Here is a 22,191-nt window from a genome sequence, read left to right as displayed (position 1 = left end):
AACCTATGCCATCTAAGGTCACCCCTCAGCCTTCAACATCAGGGAAAATAGCACCTACCTATTCAGCCTCTCCCTATAACTCAGAGTGGTTAGCACTGCTGCCTCACAGCGCCAGGGACCCAGGTTCAATTCCATGCTCAGGTGACTGTCTTTGTGGAGTTTGCACATTCTCCGCGTGTCTGCATGGGTTTCCTCCGGGTGCTCTGGTTTCCTCCCACAGTCCAAAGATGTGCACGTTAGGTGGATTGGCCGTGCTAAATTGCCTGTAGTGTCCAGGGATGTGTAGATTAGGTGGAGTGGCCATGGGAAATACAGGGTAACAGGGAAAAGGGTGGGAGATGTGAATCACTGTGGGATGCTCTTCAGAGAGTCGGTGTGGACTTGTTGGGCCGAATGGCCGGTTTCTACCCTGTAGGGATTCTAAGATTCTATGAACTCAAACCCTCCAACCCTGACAACATCCTTGCTATTCGTTTCTGCACCGTTTCAAGTTTAATCTTGGGGAAATCCCCCTTTGTGCGCACACAGTTACATTGCTGATGTCGACACACGGTGTGTGTGAGACCTGCGATGTTTCTGCTCTGTAAACAAAACAACAAGGATGTGCAGGAAAGTTACTGACAGGGCAGTAAAGCAATCGAAGGGTTTGGGTGGCATTATAAAGAGGAAACATGAATCTGGAATGCAGGAGATTAAATTGTTGAAACCCCATGATTATTATTTTAAAGCTCACTCATTCAATTAATGCAAACATGCTTTTTTCATTCTCTGCCAAGCTGTACTAATTATGAGCTTAATACAGTTGACAGTCAAACAGGAATGAGAGGAAGGAATTCAGGCCCTCAAGCCTATTCTGTGAAATCATATTCTCTGGAATAAATTTGACAAAGACCCATCAGCAGATCCAAAACTCTACAGTCTCTGATCAACACTTCAATCCTTAAATCCTATATTCACATTTCTTACTGATCTGTAGAGATCATTGATAAAATCAACAATTATTTCACCAATAGTCAGGACTTTAATTGAATCCGGCTCTTTCCAGAATTTCATTCGCTCTGAGATTAAAGCCTTTGTTTGAACGTTCAAAATGGAAGCAAAAATAGACCATCTGACCCCATGAGCCTGTTTTCTGTCGTTCGATAAGGTCATACATGATTTGTTTGTATTTCCAAACAACCCCCAATTACCCTTGATTCCCCAGCCTTACAAAAATTTATCTGCCTCTGCCTTAAAAATATTTAATGACCTCACTTCCACCACCTTCCGAGGCAGGGAGTTCCAAACTCTCTCCAACACACAACCCTCTGAGAGAAAAATATTCTTCTCATCTCCCTCGTAAAAAGCTGAACCCTAGTTTTAAAACAGTGCCCGTAGATCTGCACTGATCTGCCAGAGGAAAATGCCTTTCAATGTACACCTTATCAAGACCATTCAAGATCTTATCCACTTTAATCAGTCACACCTCACTCTTCTAATATCCAACGGAAACGTGTTCTGTCCAACGTATCCTCATAAGACAATGCATTCGTTCCAGGTATCATGGTGGCTCAGTGGTTAGCACTGCTGCCTCACAGCACCAGGGATGTGGCTTTGATTCCAGCCTTGGGTGACTGTCTGTGTGGACTGTGTGCATTCTCCCCGTGTCTGTGTGTGTTTCCTTCGGGTGCTCCGGTTTCCTCCCACAGTCCAAAGATGTGCAGGTTAGGTGGATTGGCTATTAGAAATGCAGGGCTTCGGGGATAAGGTGGGTCTGGGTGGAATGCTCTTTGGAGTGTTGGTATGGGCTGAATGGCATGCTTGGAGATAGCAAGAACTGCAGACTTAGGAAGTCAGAGTTGATGCAGTGTGGAGGTGGAGGAACACAGCAGGTCAGGCAGTACCAGATGAACAGGAAAGCCAATGTTTCGGAGCAAGACTCTTCATCAATGGCCTGGTTCCCCACTGTAGGAATTCTATGATCAATCTAGTATCAAGCTACTCTGAACGGCCTCCAACCCATCTACATCCTTCCTTAAAATTAGAGGCCAAAACATAGTATTCAAGATGTAGTCTCGCCAATGCCCTGTATAACTGAAGCATAACGTCCTCATTCTGATGTTCAATTTCTCTTGTTATGAAGTTTTGGCTTCCTGCTTGCCTCGTTATTATTCATCTCAATCACTCCAGGCTGCACCCTATTCTCTGGAGAAAGAAGGCTTTGTCACAGCAGAGATCATACATGAGTAATTAAGTGTTCCTCACTGTAGGGAGAGCAACTTTCTGCCTGAATCTTTGCCAAGTTAGAACAGTGTCTCATGCAATTTTCTGCCAATGTTTAGTCACCAAAACTTTCCCATTTCTAAAACAGATAGCCCAAAATATTGTAAATTTGAAGACTATTTTTTTTGCTGTTCTTTCACAATATGTTTGTACGCTTTTCAATTCATTTTCACAAGTATTAAGTCATATCCTCTTGATCCATTTCTGCCTTTTTTTGCCCTGCCCAGATAAGGTTTGTTAAAAGGCAGGAATTTCTGCTGAGTAGTTTATCGGCACTAGTAGCTTGCCTCTATGTAACACCTGAATTAAACATCACTTGACTCTGTTCCTCATCTCCTGCTGAAACTGTCATGCACAGCCTTTGTTTTCTGGAGTCTTGACAGTTCCATTACCTGTGTCCCATTGTCTCACTGTCATAAACCTGTGGTCATCCAAACCTTTGCTGTCCACGTCCCGACTCTCACCAGGTTACATTGCCCCATCACCTCTGTTTGGCTTCCAGTCAAGAAAGGAGCTGATTCTTAAAAATCCTTGTTTTGAAATTCCTCCGTGGCTTCACTCTCTCTGTCTCTGTAAACACTTTCATTCTGACAACCTTGCAAGTTCTCCAAAATCCCGCAGTTTTGAGCATCCCAGATTTTGATCACCCATTCCTCTGGCTGCCAATGAATTAAGCTCTGGAATTCCCTTCCTAGACTTCTCCTCCTCTCTACCTCACTTTCCTCCGTTATAATTCCCCATCGCATCAGTAGTGGGGAATCTATTGGAGAAAATACCGAAGGAGAAAATTACTCTCCATATAAAGAGGCAAGGTTTGGTCAGGGATAGGCAGCATGGGCTTTGTCAGAGGGAGGTCGCACCTAACAAATTTGGCAGAATTTTTTGAGGAGGTGAGCAAGTCATTGGCTGAGGGAATGGCAGTTCATGTAGTTTAAATGGATTCAGCAAGTCCTTTGAGAAGGGAAACTAATAAAGGTGAAACTCATGGGATTCAGGGTAACTTGGCAAGATGGATCTGAAATTGGATCAGTGACAGAAGACAGTGACTGGTGGCAGAAGACTGTTGGTGTGACCTGGAATTTGGTGTGTAGCAGTAAACCACAGGGCACACTGCTGGGTCCCTTATTGTTTACTGATATTCATAAATGATGTAGATGAGAATGTAGGGGTGACGATAAGTATGTTTTATTGAAGGGCCAAGAAAACGTTTTTAAAGTGATAGGCAGGAGGCTTAGAGGGGTTTTAAGGAAATTACGTTTGCACCCAGAGGATAGTGGGGGTCTACAGTGCTCTGCCTGGGAGGGTAGTTGAGGTGGGAAATTTGAGGACTTGGAAGTGTCATAACATTCAAGGCTATGGGTCAAGTGGAGCAAAGTGAAATGAGTGTAGATAGTATTGCACTTTCGATGGTACAGATTCAATGGGCCAAAAGGCCACAATACTACTGTATGATTCTATGTTAATGTTCCCTAAAACCTATGTTTTTGACAGAGGCTTTGACCATCTGCATGTGTCCGTATATTGCTCATTGTCAAAGTCTGGTTTATCATCCAAACACTGACACATCCGGAAGGGGGAGAGCTACCTGGACCCTGTATTTTAGGAGGCAATCACACCTCCATCATTAACTGCCTCGAATTTGATCAGGGACAGGAGGGTGTGACTACGAACGAGTCAGGTAGATGGATGCAGGAGGCAGTACTGATGGAGCCTCAGCCCTTGAGCTTGTCTAAAAGGTTTGAGATTCTTGCTCCTTGTGGAAGCTGTAGGGGGGATGGTCAAACTGACCACAGCAGTGTTGTTCAGGGAGCCATTCAAGATGGGAAAGAAAAGAGAAATGTAGTGGTCATTGGGGATGGTATAGTCGGGGGAATAGACCCTGTTCTCTGTGGCCAGGATTGAGAGTCCCAAAGGCTATGTTGCCTGCCTGATGCCCAGGTTCAGGATATTTCATCTGGGCTGTAGATGAACTTGGAGTAGGGTGGGGGGGAAAGATCCAGTTGTTGTGGTCCACATAGGTGCTAACGATACAGGTAGAAAGAGGATGGAAGCCTGCTGAGGGAATATGAGCAGCTAGGGGCTACATTACAAAGCAGAGCTTTTGGAGTAACAATCTCTGGATTAGTACCTGAATCACAAAGTAACTGGCGCAGGGTCAACAAGATTAAAGAGGCAAACGTGTGGCTCAAAGATTAATGTGGGAGAAGCGGGTTTGAATTCACAAGGCACTGGAACCAGTACTGGGGAAGGAGGGAGCTGTTCTAATGGAACAAGCTCCACCTGAATCATGCTGGAACCAGAGTCCTGGCAAATTGCATAACTAGGGCAACGGATAGGGCTTTAAACTAAATAGTGGGAGAGTGGATACAGCTGCGTGGAAAATTATAAATTTGATGGTAAAGGAGAAGGTAGGATTGCTAGTTAGTGATGGTGTTGATTGCTACCAGAAAGTAAAAGGAAGGGCAGAATGCGTGAATGTCATATTGTATCAAGGTGCCATAAAAGTGTAGGGAACCCCAATCATTAAACAAACTTAAAGACTTTGTATCTTAATGCATAAAGCATTCAGAATAAGGTAGAGGAGCTGATGATGGAAATCAAAGCAAATTTTAAACAGCTAACGCAGGGAGAGCTCAGAAAAAGTTATTAAAATTTCCAGAACAAATAATAGGACAGAGAGTATGGAAGAGGTCAGGAATCTAACTTCAGGCACAGCAGATATAGGACAACTATGAGAAGGGGGTCAGTCAATGCAGGACTGATGGTGTTGTACTTAAATGCACGCAGCATATAGAACAAGGTAAGTAAGCTTGTGGTGCAGATTGAAATTGGCAGGTATGACATTGTGGCTGCAAGGGGATCAGGGCTGGGAACTAAATATCCAAGCATACACATCCTATTGAAAGGATAGGTAGAGGGAGAGGGGCTGGGTTACCTTGTTAGTAAAGAATGAAATGAAATCAATAGCAGGAAGTGATGTAGAGTGGGAAGGTACAGAATCTGTGTGGGCAGAGTTGAGGAACCTCAATAGGAAAACGTACCCTGTTGGGAGTTATGTACAGGCGGTGTGCATGGGGAGTTACATACAAGCAGTAGTCAAGATGTGGGAAGAAAATAAGTCAGGAGATAGGGAAGGCACTATTACAATAGTAATGACAGACTTCAATATGCAGGTGGACTGGGAAAATAAGGTTGGTAACAGAACCCAAGAAAAGGAAGTTGTGGAATTTCTACAAGATTTTTTTTTGGAGAAGTTTGTGGTAGAACCCACTACGGAACAGACAATTCTGGATTTGGTGATGTGTAATGAGGAACTTGGTTAGGGAGCTTAAGGTGAAGGAACCTCTAGGGGGCAGTGACCATAATATGATAGAATTCACTCTGTAGTTTGAGACAGAAAAGCTGGAGTCGGATGTAATGGTATTACAACTGAGGTAAGGTAATTATAAAGACATAAGGAAGGAGCTGGCCAGAATTGATTGGAATGGAAGCCCAGCAGGGAACAAGTTGGAGCAGCAATGGCAGGAGTTTCTGGGGGTTATTCAGGAGGCACAACAGAAATTCATCCCAAGGAAGAAGAAACATACTAAGGGGAGGGTGAAGTAACCATGGCTGACAAGGGAAGGCAGGGACTATACAGCATCAAAAGAAAAAGCATAGAAAGTGGTGAAGATTAGTGGGGAGCCAGAGGTTTGGGAAGCCTTTAAAAACCCCAGCAAGGGATACTAAAAAGCAATAAGAGTGGAGAAGATGAAATATAGTAATATAAAAGAAGATTGCAAGAGGTTTGTTTGATATGTAAAAGGCAAGAGAGAGGCAAAAGTGGACATTAGACAGCTGGAAAATGAGGCTAGAGAGGGAGTAATGTGGAACAGAGAAATGGCAGAGGAATTGATCAGGTACTTAGCACCAGTCTTCACAGAGGAAGAAACCAGCAGTATACCAGAACATCGAGAGTGTCAGAGATCAGAGGTGAGTGTAGTGGCCATCACTAAGGAGAAGGTGCTGGAGAAGCTGAAAGGTCTGAAGGTGGATGAATCACCTGGACCAGATGAACTACACCCTAGAGATCTGCAGGAGATAGCTGAGAAGATTGTAAAGGCATTGGTGGTGATCTTTCAGGAATCACTGGAGTCAGGGAGGGTCCTAGAGGATTGGAAAATGGCTAATGTAACACCCCTGTTTAAGAAGGATGGGAGGCAGAAGATGGGAGATTCTAGGCCAGCTAGCCTGACCTCGGTCATTGGTAAGATTTTAGAGTCCTTTATTAAGAAGCAGATTGCTGAGTCTTGAAAATGCATGGTAAAATAGGGCAGAGTCTGCACAGCTTCGTCAAGGGGAAATCATACCTGCAATCTGTTAGAATTTTTTGAGGATGTAACAAGCAAGTTAGACAAAGGAGAGGCAGTGTACAAAATTGGATATAGATTTCCAGAAGGCCTTTGACAAGATACCACCCAAGAGGCTGCTAAATAAGATAAGAGCCCATCGTGGTTAGGGGCAAGACACTGGCATGGATATAGGATTGGCTAATTGGAAGAAGGCAAGACAGTAGGGATAAAGGGGTCTTTTTCAGGATGGCAGCCAGAGGGTCTTTAATCTGTGGAACTCATTGCCACTGAGGGCTGTGCAGGCCAAGTCATTGAGTGTATTTAAGACAGAAAAAGATGGATAAAAAGACAGAAATTGCTGGAAAAACTCAGCAGGTCTGGTAGCATCTGTGAAGAGAAATCAGAGATAACGTTTCAGGTCCAGTGACCTTTCCTCAGAACTATTGGTAGCTGGGATAATGTCAGTTTTAATGCAGAAGATAGAGTGGGGAGAGGGGTTAAGGAGTAAATGATAGATGGGAATAGAGCCCAAAGAGAGAGAAGAACAGTTGGATAGACAAAGGAGTTAATAACAATCTGGCTGGGAGGGAGAATAGTTGTTAATGAGGACTGTTAGTGACTAACAACAGGGGGTGTGTAATGGCAGGCTATGTGGTAACAAGGCCTGGTGTGTGGGGCAGGGAGCTGGGACATGGAAGAGTTTAGGCCCTAAAATTATTGAACTCGATATTGAATCTCAAGGGCTGCAGGATCCTCAAGCGGAAAATTAGATTTTGTTCTTCCAGCTTACCTACCACCCCACCAGCAACAACCTTCAGAAGATCATCAGACGCCATTTCCACCACCTCCAGCGAGATGCCACCACCAGACGCATATTCCCCTCCTCTGCCTTGTCTGCCTTCCGCAGGGACTGTTCCCTCCGGGACACCCTGGTCTACGCTTCCTTCACCTCCAACACCACACCCGCTCCCCCTGCCAATCGCCCCATGACACCTTCCCCCGCAACCGCCGAATCCTCAGTATCCAAGGGCCCAAACATACCTTCCAGGTGAAGCAGCACTTTACCTGCACTTCACAGAGTCTAGTCTACTGCATTCGCTCCTCACAATGTGGCCTCCTCTACACTGGGGACGCGAAGCGTAGACTGGGTGACTGCTGCACAGAGCATCTATGTTCTGCTTGCAAAAAAGACCCTGAGCTACCAGTTGCCTGTCACTTTAACACACCACCCTGTCCCCTGGTCAACAGTTCTGTCTCTGGCTTGCTGCAGTGCTTCAGCGAAGTTCAACCCGAGCAGGAAGCACAACACCTCATTTTCCGCTTGGGGACCCTGCAGCCCTCTGGACTCAGAATCAAGTTCAATAATTTTAGGGCCTGAACTCTCCCATGTCCTAGCCCCCTACCCCACACACCAGGCCTTGTCATCACATAGCCTGCCAATACACACTACCTACTGTTAGCCACTAACAGTTTCCATTAATAGCTATTTACCCTCCTAGCCAGATTGTTATCAACTCCTTTGTCTATCTAACTGTTCTCCTCTCTCTTTGGGCTCTATCCCACCTTATAATTTACTCCTTACCCCCTCCTCCCACCCGATTTTCTGCATATTCTTAGATACCATCAGTTCTGAGGAAGGGCCACTAGACGTTAGATGCTGCCAGATGCGTTGACCATTTCCAGAAGCTTCTGTTTTTGTTTTCTGATTTACAGCATCCGCAGTCTTTTTGGTTTTAATTAGAAATCAATAGGTTCTTGGTTCGTAACAGGACCAAGGGTTACGGGGCGAAGGCAGGAGAATGGAGCTGAGGAACATATCGGTTATGATCGAATAGCGGAGCACACTCGATGGGTCGAATGCCCTAATTCTGCTCATCGCTGAGGCAGACTTTTGGTAAGAGCTGTTGGTGAAAACTCCCCTGCAAAATTGGGCATGAGTCTGAAATTTTCCTGTCTGCCTTGTTTTGAGACACTGTTCTGGGAAGGTTCTTTTCAAGTTCTGAAATGTACATTATTTTGTAAACACAGTTCCTTTTATTTAGGAAATCTTCCCCTTTGATTAGATTTGTATACGTCATAAACCTCATTCCACTAGTGGTCTGCCTGTATATATTTTTTTTCTTTTATTCATTAACAGGATAAGGGCGTCGCTGGCTAGGCAGCATTTATTGCCTATCCCTAATTGCCAAGAGGGGAGTTAAGAGTCAACCACATTGCTGTGGGTCTGGAGTCACATGTAGGCCAGACCAGGTGAGGATGGCAGTTTCCTTCTGTAAAGAACATTAGTATAGCAGATGGGTTTTTCCCCGCTGACACTTGGCAATAGATTCACAGTCATCAGTAGATGCTTAATTCCAGATTGTTTTCTCCCCCTGAATGGAATTCAAATTCCTCCATCAGCCGTGGTGGGATTTGAACCCAGGTCCCCAGAACATTGTCTGGGTCTCTAGATTAACAGTCCAGCGATAATACCACTAGGCCATTGCTTCCCCCAACATTTGTATCTCTGTGTGTATATTCTCCGAGTGAGTGAGTGAGTGAGTGTGTGTGTGAGACTGTCTTTGTCTCTGTATGTGTGTGTGTGTGTGAGAGAGTGTCTTTGTCTCTGTGTGTGTGTGTGTGTGTGTGTGTGTGAGAGTGTGTGTGTGAGAGTGTGTGTGTTTCTCTCTACCTGCATCTGACCTCATTGTATTCTCTGTCTTGCCTGTCTGGTTACTGAATGACAGCCTGAAATGCTGTCTAAATTTAACTTGAGGTATAATTTTTTTTTCCCCGATGGTTGCCAAGGCAACTAGAAAGTCGGCAGACTGAGCTCACGGTGTTTGAGCAAGCTTCACAGGTTCTCTGACTTATCATCAGCAGCAGAGGGAGATAAAACGGAAGAACATGCAAGTAATGTTCATTTCTTGTTAAATTGTGTCAGCCTCGGAGAAGGTTACAAGTGTCAATTTGAATCCCAAATGCAGGCCTTATCTTCTGGGTTTCCACAGCAACAAGAATTTCTGAGAACAGAATATTACAGCAGACCCATGCCATCACAAAACGTCCAATCAGCGCTCTGGAGCAGTGAACAGAGGTGTCTTGTACAAAGCTTTATACAAGGCTCCTCCATTCTGCAAACTATTGGGCTATGCCTTTGGGGACCTTATCCTCTACTGTCAATCTCTCCCCCCCACCGCCTGCCCCTTGATATCTCCAGCTCAGAACCCCACTTCCTTCTTAGAACCTTCTTAAAGACTCCCAACTTGACACAGGTTTTGGTTGTCTCCTTATGGGGCTCAGTGTCAGTTTGATTTTGATTACAATCTTGCAACACACACTTAAGAGTTGCACTACATGAAAGGTTCTGCATAAATGAATGCTGTTGTTGACAGGAGTGTGATTGATGCTAGAAATGTTGGTTAAGATAGTACGAGCATTAGAAATAGGTGTTCTTTATTATGCTTTGAGTCAAGGTCCCAGTCTGAATAATGTAAACACAAGCTGAGGGCCCCGCTCCATTTTCTATCTGTGAAAAACTGTGTAACAGCAGAGGGCTGGATAATTCCAAATTTTTACTTCGAGGGTGGACCAGTTGCAACAATAACACAGGCATAAATACACGGGTTGGAAATCCATCCCGGCCCATTTTTTTGAGCGTATTTGTGATCTGATCATGGGTATTGCCTTTTTAAATGCATTCATGGGATGCGGCCATTGCTGACTGGGCCAGCATTTATTGCCCATCTGTAGTTACCCTTTAGGGAGTGGTGGTGAGCTGCCTTCTTGGCCACTGTAATCCATTTGGTGAGGGTTGACCCACAATGTTTTTAAGGAAGGAGTTCCTGGATTTTGACCCAGCAACACACTGAAGGCACGGTGATACATTTCCAAGTCAGAATGGTGAGTGGTTTGAGGGGGAGCTTGCAAGAAATGCTGTTTCCATGTATCTGCTGCCCTTGTCTTTCTAGATGGAAGCAGTCACGGTTTTGGAAGGAGCTGTCTGAGGTTTTCGGGTGAATTTCTGCAGTGCACCTTGTACACAAGATGATACACGTTGCTACTACTGAGCACCAGTGGTTGAGGAATGTGTGTGATTGTGTTGCTAATCAAGTGGGCTGCTTTGTCCTAGATGGTGTCAAGCTTCTCGAGTGTTATTGGAACTGCACTCATCCAGATAAGTGGGGAGTATTCCATCACACTCCTGACTTATGTCTTATGGATGGTGGACAGGCTTTGGGGAGTCAGGAGGTGAGTTTCTCACTGCAGTATTCCTAGCCACTGACCTGCCCTTGTAGGAACTGTGTTTATATGGTGAGTCCAGTTGAGTTTCTGGTCCGTGGTAACCCCCAGGATGTTGATAGTGGGGGATTCAGTGATGGTCATGACATTGAATGTCAAGGAGTAGTGGTTAGATTGTCTCTTATTGGTGATGGTCATAGCCTGGCACTTATGTGGCACAAATGTGACCTACTACTTTGTCACTCCAAGCCTGGATATTGTCCAGACCTTGTTGCATTTGAACATGGAATACTTCAGTATCTGAGGAGTCACGAATGGTGCTGCACATTGTGCAATCATTGGCGAACATCCGCACTTCTGACCTTGTGATGGAGGGAAGGTCATTGCTGAAGCAGTGGGTGTTCATCCAAGAGAAAGGTAAACCTGGTGCTGCCCCCATCTTGTTCTGATTGCGGTGTTAGTCAGAGGGGTGAGCCCGCGGGTCCAGCTGCCTCAGTGTTCAGTTGGGGGATTCAGCAGCTTGCCCTGATGGCACAAGGTAAAGCCAGGCTGTCCCTTTTACAAGCAGGGTCAACGACGAGATGCTGCTACCAGTGACCTGCACCGGCGCACGGTGCATGTAGGAACTGCAGAAATGGAACATTGAGGCAGTGAGAAAGAGAACTCCCAGGTTCACAGATATAACACAACAGGCATTAGTCATAAGGTGGATAGGGGGAGAAAAGTCATGTTTCTGAGGAGGGGTTTTGTGGCATGTAGAATGGAAGGTCACCGTGCTATAGGAAGGATGTTATTAAATTGGAAAGGGTGCAGAAAATGTTTGGGGGACTGGACGGTTTGAATTATAAGGAAAGGCTGGATAAGTTGGAACTATTTTCCCAGGAGTATAGGAGGCTGAGGGGTGACCTTACAGAGGTTTATAAAATCATGAAGGGTATGGATAAGGTGAATAGCCAAGATCTTTTTCCCAGGATAGAGGTGTCCAAAACTAGAGGGCATAGGTTTAAGGTGAGATGGGAAAGATATAAAAGGGACCTGAAGGACAACGTTTGCACAATGAGGCTGGTGTGTATGTGGAATGATCTGCCAGAGGAATTGGTAGATGCATGTACAGTTACAACATTTAAAAGATGGAAAAGGTTTTGAGGAATGGGCCAAATGCAGGCAAATAGGACTAGTTTAGTTTGGGATTATGGTCGGCATGGACTAGTTGGATCGAAGGGACCGCTTCCGTGTTGTATGACTCTATGACTCTATGAATGGGAACATATGTTCAGAGAGGTCAATGTAAGTATCTGGCCCCAAAAGTCTGGCTGAAAGAAGTTGAATGACCTCACCTGTGCAGTCAAGGTGTATGATCGCACCTTCAAAGTCCATATACTAACCACAGCTCCAAGCTGTTACTCTGCTCAATATACCACACCCTCATCACTCGCCCACTAGTATAGTCTAGCAGTCAGGGCTCACTCCGAACATTCAGATAGTCCACCTCACCCTCACACACCCACCAATGCTGGCAGCATCACACCCAGCTCCAAGGCCTTCTCCAACAATTCAATGGAGATCGGCACGTTATCCAAACACAGTGCCACCACACAACAGGGGCCCAAGGTGTCAGGGCAATCACCTTCTCCCTGTCTGTCACCGCCTTGAGATCAACTTTTTGTGTTAATTTATGCTGCGAGTCATTTCTTGGGCCTTTATAAACACTTGCATAGATCAGGCAGCACACAAGATGCCTAAAGACTCCCTTATCCAGTATTACAGTCTCAAAACTGGGAGTACAATCTTTTGACCTTTATCTCTTCCCTGTCTGCTTGACTGTTTGGAATTATTTCTGCACTCCCAGAGTGAGAAAATCAACACAGCACCAGATAATTCTTCAAAGATTTTATTCAATCCTAAGGATATTATTGATTAACAGTCTTTACATTGTACATGGGCTTTAGAAGAATCAGTTCCAGAAGCATGACAGAGCAAATTTTCTCCCTCTTCTGTCTCTTGGAGCCATCCCAATTCAAAGATCAGTTCAGGGACAGTGTTCCACAAATCAATTTACTTTCAGGTTGGCTAACCTTCCTATCCCACTCCTAATCCTAAAATTATATCTCCTGGCTCATTCTGCCTGCGTTAGGAAGGAATTACGTAAATAGCCCACTACTTGCTCTTCCATGGAGGTTTGAAAGATTTTCCTTAATTTTGTTTACACTCCCCTTACTGTTGAATTTACTTCCACTGGCCATTCATCTCTCGAGCTGTAGACAAGTTGATGGCCCCTTCGCCTCCAAGGTTTCTGTTGAGGAATCACTACAGGATTCAGCCTGAAAATTGAGACTTTCACTGCTTTGCTGTGTTGTGCTGAGGCCGTGTTACGTTGTGAAGCATTTTGAGAAATCCTGACGTTGGTAAAGGAGCCGGAGTGTCTGTGTTTCTCTGTCTGGCAATTACATTCCATGCATTTAAATATCTTTGGCACAAACTGGGATGTGAGAAATGACTTGCAAAAAGCAGTTTGAAAGAAAGGACTGGTAGGCTTTTTTATTCATTCGTGGGATGAGAGCGTCACTGGCTAGGTCATCCTTAATTGCCCAGAGGGCAGTTGAGAGTCAGCCACATTGCTGTGGGTCTGGAGTCACGTCTAGGCCAGACTGGGGAAGGTGGCAGTTTCCTTCCCTGAAGGACATTAGTGAACCAGATGTGTTTTTCCAACAATCGACAATGGATTCAGGGCCATCATTAAGCTCTTAATTTTTTATTGAAGTCAAATTTCATCGTCTGCCATGGCAGGATTTGAACCCAGGTCTTTAGGACATTATTCTGGGTCTCTGGATTAACAGTCCAGCAACAATACCACTAGACTATCATCTCCCCAAGCTTGCGTGTGTGACTTGCCTCTCGCTGCCTGAATTTTAGCTAAATGTTTTGTTAGCCCATACAAAATGTTCAGTTCTCTGGATTAGGTCTTTAATCAAGACTCTCTGATCCAGAGAGTCCTCCCCTGGATCCTCTGATGGGGCAATGGCCTCGTAGTATTATCGCTGGACTGTTAATCCAGAGACCCAGGTGATGTTCTGGGGACCCGGGTTCTATCCTGCTGTGATAGCTGGTGGAATTTGAATTCAGTAAAATATCTGGAATTAAGAAGCTAATGGTGACCATAAATCCATAAATCAATTGTCAGGAAAAACCGATCTGGTTCATTAATGTCCTCTAGGGAAGGAAACTGCCATCCTTACCTGGTCTGGCCTACATTGAAGAAGGGTCCAGACCCAAAACGTCAGCTTTCCTGCTCCTCTGATGTTGCCTGGTCTGCTGTGTTCCTCCAGCTCCACACTTTGTTATCTCAGACTCCAGCATCGGCAGTTCCTACTATCTCCATGTGACTCACAGCAATGTGGTTGACTCTGAACTACCCTCTGGACAATTAGGGATGGGCAATAAATGCTGCCTAGCCAGCGACACCCTCATCCCGTGAATGAATGAAAAGAAGTGTGTACGGGCAACTGAGGCAAGGCTAATGCTTTGAGTGGGATTTCTTATTTGTCATAGGGTCACTGCTTTCATAGAGTCAGAGAAACATTGCAATATGAGAAGGTCATTCAGCCCATCAAATCCAACCTGTTGATATAATGAGGTGCATTAATGCCTGCAGTGGAGGAGACTAGGTGATATAATGGAATGGATTCAATAATGTGATCCTGTATTAGTATCATTAGGGCAGAGCACATCCTGGGAAGACGGTTGTTGGTTTGATTAGCAGCTCCACTAACCAATATCTGACAAGAGGGGCTGGGGTCAGGGACAAGAGGGGCTGGGGGCAGGGACAAGAGGGGCTGGGGGTAGGGACAAGAGGGGCTGTTCCCTGTACAGTGATGAGGAAAGTGTTTTAGTGTGGGATCTTTTGTTCAGATACGCACCCAAAACATTTTTATTAATGTCGTTGAGACGCTGATATGACAGTAAGCATCTCTATCCTACGTTGCTCCCGTTCCAAACTTTCAGCAGAGTCTCACATGACAACTGAGGCCACAGTTACATCAGACCACATCTCGTCTGCATACTCATTAAAAACCTATTTCTCCAGAAAATAAATTGAGAAACATTCAGTTAATTAGCGTGAGCTGACGGCAATCAGCTCTCAAGAGAGTTTCCGCTGTTTCTGCTGACCAGTTTTAGCAAGGTTAATGGTTAGATAAGTGCATCTAGCGCCCCCCCAAACTGTCGTGCCTTTTATTTGCATGAGAAGGAATTGATTCGAATGATTTGTAAATGTTACTTTGCCACTTCAAATAATATTTCTGCAATAAATCATTGCACTGGTTTTGATTGACCTTGCTCTATTGAAATGACCATTTGCTTGCTTTGCGTAATAAGGCAGAAATGGAAGTGATGTCATGTGAAAGATGCTACAGCCTACATGTCAATTAGAGAGTGTTACAATCCACACCCTCACCAAACTCTCTTGTCATACCATCATATGGACAGTAGAGCGTAATGCCTGTGGAGTAACTGCACAGAGGCTGGTATCCCATCACCAAGTCACCCTTTATTTACTAGCGCACAGTACACTGGCCGTAGCCAACCAGCTCAAAGTCAATCCTCAACTGAGGAGATTCTAATCTCCTAGTTATATTGGTCAGCCAAGGCTTTCCTGATTGGCCCAGGTTAACAAGCCCAATCAATAACCTTGTAGTTTAACAAGGTCCACCAGGTTCCAATCACTACAGCCTTATTGAAAGGGACTAGTTGTGCTGAACCCAAGAAAATATCTTGTGCAGATTTGAATTCAGTAATGTGCCTTCTTCAAGTGAGGTATCAGCAATCCATTGCAGCACTGTGGTGGCTTGTGTGTTCCACCTGCAATTCCTCTAGGATTACAGTTAGGTTTATTGTCACAAGTACAGGGTTGCACAAGTACAGCGAAACGTGTGTAAAGTCACCATTTATGGCACCGTCTTAGGTACAAAGATACTTAGGTACAAAATCTTAGGTATAAATTAGAAAATGAAGACGTAGAGTTAAAAGATCAGCATTAGAGTCCTTAGAAAGCTAGGTACAAAGATACCTACCTTACTGCTGACAATGCCCAGTTGCTCCTGCCTGACACTCTATTCCAGGTCCCCAAGATCTCTTCTGCCTTGCCAAATCTGCCTCCAGGATTTCCCTTTCATGCCAAATGCTTCCTTTTCTATCCAATACTGACTCAATTCAAAACTCAGATCAGTCTAAGAGCTGATCACAGATTCAGTCTATGGAAATGAACTCAACTCCTGATTGGTACACAGCAACATGATCGACTCTTAAATACCCTCTGAAATGGCCCTGGCCACTCAGTCAGAGGCTAATAAGGGATGAACAACAAATGCTGACTCAGCCAGAGATGCCCACCTCCCTTGAAAGAAAACTATTTTTTAAAAAAAGTCAGCGTTTGGCCTGTCTGGGGAAGTGGTGCACTGCTCCTTGGCTCTATGTCACTGCTGGATTGTGGTTCTCATGACTGATCAGGATGTGGCAGTCACATCCACACCAGGCTGGCCCAAGATAAACAGATTCTTTTTCTGCCCTCCAACAGGACGTTCTTAGCTTATTTCTTGTTTATATTCCCTTCCTGACAGGTTTGATTTGATTTGATCTATTGTTGTCACATGTACCGAGATACAGTGAAGAGTATTGTTCTGCATGCTGACCAGACAAACCATACCTTACATAAGGGTAATAGAACAGAATGCAGAATATAGTGTTACAGCTACAGAGAGGGTGCAGAGAACGATCAACCCTCTAATATATGAGAGGTCTGTTCATAAGTCTGATAACAGCGGGGAAGAAGCTGTTCTTAGATCTGTTGGTACATGTTTGCAAACTTTTGTATCTTCTGCCCGATGGAAGTGGGTGAAGGAGAGTAAAACCAGGGTGGGGTGGGGCCTTTGATTATCTTGGCTGCTTTCTGAGGCAGCGGGAAGTATAGACAGAGTCAATGGATGGAAGACTGGTTTAATTTGATTTGATTTATTATTGTCACATATACCTAGGTAGAGTGAAAAGTTTTGTGTGGCATGTAGACAGGCAGATCATACCGTACAAAGTGCACTAGTGTAATAGAACAGAGTGAAGAATACAATGTGACAGCTACAGAAAAGGTGCACAAAGAGCGAGGTCAACATTAAATTTAAAATTTGAGTTGCTCATTCAGAAGTCTGCCAACAGCGGGGAAGAAGCTGTTCTTGAACCTGTTGGTACATGTGTTTCAGCTTGTGCATCTTCTGCCTGATGGAAGAGATTGGAAGAAATTATAAAAGATTATAATCAGGGTGGGAAGGGTTTTTGATTATGTTGGCTGCCTTCCCGAGGCAGTGGGAAGAATAGATGGAGTCAGTGGATACAAGATTGGCTTGTGTGATTGATTGGGCTGTGTTTATAAGTCTCTGTGGTTTCTTACGGGTCCTGGGCAGAGCAGTTGCCATACCACACAGTGATTCATCCAGATAGAATGTTTTCTATGATGCATCTGTAAGAATTGGTAAATGTCTTTATGGACATGCCGAGTATCCTTAGCTTCCTGAGGAGGTAGGGACATTGTTGTGCTTTCTTGACCTTAGCATCAATGTGGGTGGACTGGGACAGATTGTTAGTGATCATCACTCCTAGGAACTTGACTCTCTCGACCATCTCCACCTCAGCACCATTGATGCAGACAGGGACGTGTCCTCCACTCCACTTCCTGAAGTCGATGACCAGCTCCTTTGTCTTGCTGACGTTGAAGGAGAGATCGTTGTCTTTACACCGTGTTGCTAAGCACGTGGTCTCTTTCCTGCGCTCTGTCTTGTTGTTTATGATCCAACCCGCTACAGTCGATGTCACCAACAAACTTGTAAGTGGTGTTGGGGCATAATTTTGCCACAGAGTCTTGAGCATACAAGCTTGTCCCTGAACGAGCCAGTCAGCAGCAACATATCGATTTCATTCATAATCAGCCCAAGGCCTTTTTTTTTGCAGACGTCTTTATCGGTCTAGTACTGATAGCAAGCTCAGTGTGAAGCATGCCGTTGGGAATGCAGCCAACATCCAATCACTTCTCATGGCCTAACACATCACTGCTGACTCAACAGGGCAAGCACACAGGGAATCTCTGCATAATTCCCTAATTATTGCATATGGTGTAGTTCTCGTAGTAGCCATTCTGACTTAACCAGGAGAGAATGTGTGAGTTTTTTTTATGCTTATGCCATTGTAAAGGCAGCTGCTGAGGACACAATCCTGGTCACACATGGAGTTTTGTTGCTTCACACTCATCCTCTGATTGTGTCCTCGGTAATCCCAGTGCTACTTTTGGTTGCTGTGAATTGTGAAGTGGTGAACGAGAGGCAAGAGTCAGATCAGCCGTGTTGATGCAGGGCCGATTCTCTACATCCTGGTCCATCAGCCTGCATTCTTCAATATTGTTTTCCAAAGAGTTTCCTGACGGCAGGTAGAAACCTACCTTCAGAATGCACTGGCCAGGTGCTGCCAGTGTGATCTTTATCTCGAATTGTTCATGCCCAGTTGAGATTGGCTGCACCCGCAGTGGTGACTGGAGATTAAAGTCTGTGCACAGTCAAACAGTCAGCTGCCGTTGTGTTTGCAACCTGTCACTCACAGACACACTGCAGTTTGGGGCTCTGTAGCTGTGTAAGCATGTGGCGCCTGTCAAACAGAGAAATACAGAGCACAGGGGAGTGCCTTCACTAAATGAATCCAGTAAATTCATTGTTGATACAACACTCCCAAATGGGGAATGAAACAAACTGGTCTGACGCTGCAGACTGGGCTTTGAAACCTTTCTGCCAGAGCTACAGGGTCATAGCAACATGGAGAGACTGGAGAAGCTGGGGTGGATCTCCTTAGACTCGAGAAGGTTAACGGGAGATTTAATAGCTGTGATAAATGAGGCATTGGCAGGCAGAACTAAGGACATGGAATTAATATAATTGGCAAAAAAAATGCCAATTGGGGAGATGAGGACAGTTTGTTCCTTTAAGCAGAGAGTTGTTGGGATCTATAAATGCTCTTCCTGAATGCAAAGTGGAAGTAGATTCAATAGTAACTTTTTCAATAAGGAATTGGGTAAATGCTCACAAAGGAACCATTTCTCGGGCTCTTGATCCATTTTTTTTTCCTCTTTATTCATTCATGGGATGAGGCGCATCACTAGCTAGGCCAGCATTTACTGCCTATCCTTAATTGCCCATAGTGGGGTTGGTAGACAACCACATTGCTGTGGGTCTGGAGTCACATGTAGACCAGACCAGGTAAGAATGGCAGTTTCCCTTCTCTGAAGGACATTAGTGAACCAGATGGGTTTTTCCTCCAACAATCAACAATGGATTCACAGTCATCATTAGATTCTTAATTCCAGATATTTTATTGAATTCAAATTTTACCATCTGCTGTGGTAGGATTTGAACGTAGGTCCCTAGGACATTAGCTAGGTCTCTGGATTAACAGTCCTGTGATAATATCACTAGGCCATCACTTCCCCATTGGGTTAGATAGCTCTTTTGAAGAAGCAGGCGAATGCTACCCAGTGCAGAGGATTTTGTTCCCTCTCCTTAATGATATCAGCAGAACAAATGGATTTTCATGACAGGCCAGTAACTTCCATCATCATTTTCCTAGTACCAACTCATGTTACCCAAAATCAGTTGCACAGTTACCAATGATGGGGCTTGCATTTAAATCCCTATACAGTCCCATAATCCCGATGTTGTTGGGCATTTTTTTCCAGAAGAGTGATAAATGAGCTGCCCAGGACCATAAGAAACTACAGAGAGCTGTGAACACAGCCTGGTCTTGGTTATAATTGCTCCCAACCTCTTCAGTCAGGCAGGAAGTACAAGAGCTGAAACACACAGACCGACAGATTCAAGAACAGCTTCTTCCCCGCTGTTATTAGACTTCTGAATGGACCTCTCAAATTTTAAATTTAATGTTGACCTCGCTCTCCGTGCACCTTCTCTGCAACCATAACATTATATTCTTCCCTCTGTTCTATTACCCTTGTGCACTTTGTATGGTATGATCTGTACGCAAGGCAGAACTTTTCACTGAGCCTAGGTACATGTGACAATAATAAATCAAATTTAAAAAAAAGCTAGATATTCTGGGTTGTTGTGGGCTAATACTAGCATCACTGCTCAGATATCAAGTACCACAAATATATTCCACTGCCTGTGATGATTTGCTAGATCATTTTCTGACTTTATCCCTCTCCCTGTTATTGATTCTTTTCTTTCTCTCTCTCTCTCTCTCTTTTTACTTTTATTTTCCTCTCACCAACCCATTGACAGTCCGGCAGTGCATCTGATTTTGGAAAAGCCAAACTTGGCGACATTATTCCAGGGTTTTCTCGACCTTTGCAGCCACCACTGCCACAAGCTTGAAATTTTCAGTCTAAACTTCTCCTTGCTTTCCAAACTCTCCAACAAACTAGAAATCTAACACTTGACCAAATCCTCTCCCGCTGCGCATTCCCCCATTCCCAAATAGGAAACAGGTTGGGATTTTTTTTGTGAATGTACCCGCTTCAAGATGCTTCCGTTGTCTTTAACCCCTTGCAGTCTTGTACCATCAGTCTTGGCCTTTCACTTAGATCTGTGATTAAGTAGAAATACTCAAACTAGCATTCGCAAGGTAAGGCTGTGGGTGCCTGGATTTTTGTCAAACAAAGATTACAATAAAAGCTGAAAGAACTGCGGATGCTGTAAATCAGGAACAAAAACAGAAGTTGCTGGAAAAGCTCAGCAGGTCTGGCAGCATCTGTGAAGAAAAAGTCAGAGTTAATGTTTCGGATCCGGTGACCCTTCCTCAGAACTCCATCAGGGAAAACATCCTTCTCACAACAGCTACTTTGTCAACCTCCCTCAAAATCTTACTAATGTTTTACTAATATTGCTGCTGGGAATGGAAACTCAATTTCTTCAATGAGAACAGGTTATCCCACGTCGAACAGAGTTCTGAGGAAGGGTCACCAGACCTGAAAGGTTAACTCTGATTTTTTTCTTCACAGATGCTGCCAGACCTGCTGGGCTTTTCCAGCAACTTCTGTTTTTGTGACAATAAAAGCTGATGTCACAGAAGACCACGGTAAAATTCCTGAACAATGACTGTTCCTGGTGAACTAGAGAAGGATGTTAGATTATCCACTGACAATCCTAGATCTTTGAATGTTTTTACACATAAGTTTCCAGAAGCGGTGAAGATGTCGCATGTTTGTCCTTGCAAGTCGATGCAATGTAGCAAACTATTTTCTTTTTATGCTTAGAAGGGATACTCCTGGTATTCAAATCAAGGAAATTAATTGACCAGAATATGCTCAGTACAAATCTGCATTCATCTATCACTGGGGAGGCTGAGTTGGCTACATGTTGATGGGCTCCAGATTCTGCCTGAAATTCAGTGTTTTAGGGGAGAATTTAAATCCTCGTGAGGTGGGACAGACAGAATTTGCGCAGAGAGTCCACCAAGTTTTTTACAAAATTATCTTGCTGCTTCTTTGGTTTTATTAACTCTCTGCCTTTCAGTGCTGGTAAATGAGGTAAACTTTGGGTTCGATGTTTCTGCATCATTTTAAGTTACATCCATTGGGCTGCCTCACTCTGTATAAATATACAATTTCTGTACAGTCCATGGTCATTTCATAGAAATCCCATTTCTTTGGAAATGACTCGTCCTTATCAGTTGCATAGGCATCTAGTCAGAAACGATCTGTATCAGAGGAGCACAACAACTATGTTGATATCGTGCTTAGGATCGAGCATGTGGCAAGATACACTCAGGTCCAAGAGACACAGGACCAGGTCTGGTCATTACAGTCTGTTGCCAAGCGGCAGATGATCCTATATAAATATGGCAGGTCCCTCATCTGGGTGTATGTGAATGGCATAACTGACAGGATATTGGCCTTTCAGTACTGAAACGATGAGAGACAATCTGTCTCTTTGTCTCTCTCTGTCTCTATTTCTGTCACTGTGTCTCTGTCTCTCTACCTCTCTCATTCTTTCTCTCACTCTCTGCCTCCCTCTTTGTCTCTCTGAAACAATACACAGCACACGCAACCTACACAGCACAGCACAGTACAAACTCTGCATGTACACACTACATATTGCACACACACGACACACACACACACACACACACACACAGACACGGTGCAGCCTGGTTGCTTTGGAAATAGATTTATCCAGAACATCCCAGTAAATCAGACTGAACATGTGACTCACATGAAGATTGATGAGGGGTAAACAAACACCTTAGAAATGTCAACATAAGGAGTTCTCTCTCTCCCATTGTCTGTTCACGTCTCTTTTTCACTCTATGTCTCTATCTCTCTCACTCCTCACTC

General features: G+C 44.4%; 1 protein-coding gene across 2 annotated transcripts in view; it reads left to right on the top strand.

Annotated features, from left to right (window-relative positions):
- The window catches only part of pnp6 (purine nucleoside phosphorylase 6), a 59,750-nt gene that overhangs the window by 12,728 nt on the left and 24,831 nt on the right, over nucleotides 1-22,191 (top strand). Inside the window, exon 1 of one of the 2 annotated variants that reach the window (XM_048606110.1) lies at nucleotides 8,422-8,487. The exons of the other annotated variant lie outside the window; for it this stretch is intronic. The gene's annotated coding sequence lies outside the window, so the exon portion shown is untranslated. Of the gene's footprint in view, nucleotides 1-8,421; nucleotides 8,488-22,191 lie in introns of those variants that run through there. 2 annotated transcript variants of the gene reach the window in all.

This window comes from Rhincodon typus, chromosome 15 (assembly GCF_021869965.1).
Source record: "Rhincodon typus isolate 14 chromosome 15, sRhiTyp1.1, whole genome shotgun sequence".
NCBI classification, from domain to species: domain Eukaryota; kingdom Metazoa; phylum Chordata; class Chondrichthyes; order Orectolobiformes; family Rhincodontidae; genus Rhincodon; species Rhincodon typus.
The sequence above is the reverse complement of the archived record's forward strand: the minus strand, read 5'-3'. Positions and strand labels throughout refer to the sequence as shown.